The sequence below is a fragment of the Austrofundulus limnaeus genome, unplaced genomic scaffold, assembly GCF_001266775.1.
Source record: "Austrofundulus limnaeus strain Quisiro unplaced genomic scaffold, Austrofundulus_limnaeus-1.0 Scaffold2311, whole genome shotgun sequence".
NCBI classification, from domain to species: domain Eukaryota; kingdom Metazoa; phylum Chordata; class Actinopteri; order Cyprinodontiformes; family Rivulidae; genus Austrofundulus; species Austrofundulus limnaeus.
In genome coordinates, this window is record NW_013954713.1 from 4,740 (window position 1) to 6,040 (window position 1,301).

Below are 1,301 nucleotides of genomic sequence, written 5' to 3' on the forward strand. Positions count from 1 at the left end.
GTAAAAGATCCTGTAAAAGTTCTGTAAAGGTTCTGTAACTATCCTGTAAAGGTTCTGTAAAGGTTCTGTAAAAGTTCTGTAAAGATTCTGTAAAAGTTCTGTAAAGGTTCTGTAAAGGTTCTGTAAAAGTTCTGTAAAGGTTCTGTAAAGGTTCTGTAAAAGATCCTGTAAAAGTTCTGTAAAGGTTCTGTAACTATCCTGTAAAGGTTCTGTAAAGGTTCTGTAAAAGTTCTGTAAAGGTTGACCCGGTGGAACCCTGAGCTGTAGGTCCAAACAGAACCACATGGCTACAGGGTTTCAGTTCTGTTGAACAAAGTTCTGGATTAGTTTAAAGTTAAACAGAACTTTTATGATCCTTAAAGTCAGACTCAGGTTCTGAAAGGATCCGCTTCTCTTTTGGTTTTTCCAAAGCAGCAGATATAAATTCTGATTATTATTTTCTAGTATCTTTGTTGTTGTTGTTGTTGTTGTTGTTGTTGTTGTTGTTGTTGTTGTTGTTGTTGTTGTTGTTGTTGTTGTTTTCCACATGTTAAAACTGTTTTCTGTGTGTGGAACACAATAAACTCTGTAAGACATTCGTGATATTTTCAAACTAACGTCTCTCTCCATCTTGTTCTGCTCGTTGACCTGTGACAGACTGAACACAGATCAGTGGTTCTGCTGGACCGAACTCAGGACACAAACCGGAAACTGAATCAACACGAGCGCCCCCTGCTGGCTGCTTGTAAGATCGTTCACTACATGGAAAGCAGCTGTAAAACAAACATGCTTTAATGCTTTTAAACGCTATTTAATGTCTATGATGTAAATAATTAAGACATCAAACACATGCTGACCCGGTTCTGCTCAAACAGAAGCTCGGTTTCCACGGAAACCAGACTAAACTGCAGGACGCCGAGGGGCTCTTATTGTGAAGGCGGAGCGGAAGTGCAGTGTGCATGTGTGAGCTCACTCTTCAGAGAGGAAACAAACAGCGGATCTGGTCAGGCGCTGATCCGCGGCTCCTCTCGCCGGCCCTTGGCTCACAGAAGTCGGCCAAAGACCCGGGGCCGACCTGTGGGGAGGAGCTGCGGAGCCGAACACTCAGAACCGTGAAGAACCGGTACCAGAAGCACAGTTTGGAGGGAAACTTACCGAGTGTGATGATCCGCCTCACCGTGCTGACACACGGAACAACACGGAAGCTGCGAGGCACGCAGCGGAGCGCGCATGCGCACGAACAAGAGGGGCGAGAAGGAGGGCGGAAGAGAAAACATGTTTACCTTTTAAAGAGATTTTATTTATTCAAAAAACAGTTTATT

The 1,301-nt window shown here is 43.8% G+C and overlaps 1 protein-coding gene across 1 annotated transcript in view; it reads right to left on the minus strand.

Moving 5' to 3' along the window:
- The window catches only part of LOC106510777 (lethal(3)malignant brain tumor-like protein 3), a gene marked incomplete at its 3' end in the record, with an annotated part of 1,729 nt that extends 575 nt beyond the window's left edge, over positions 1-1,154 (minus strand). The window contains 2 exon segments of the mRNA XM_013999498.1: positions 953-1,067; positions 1,135-1,154.
- Between the last annotated feature and the right edge of the window lie 147 nt (positions 1,155-1,301).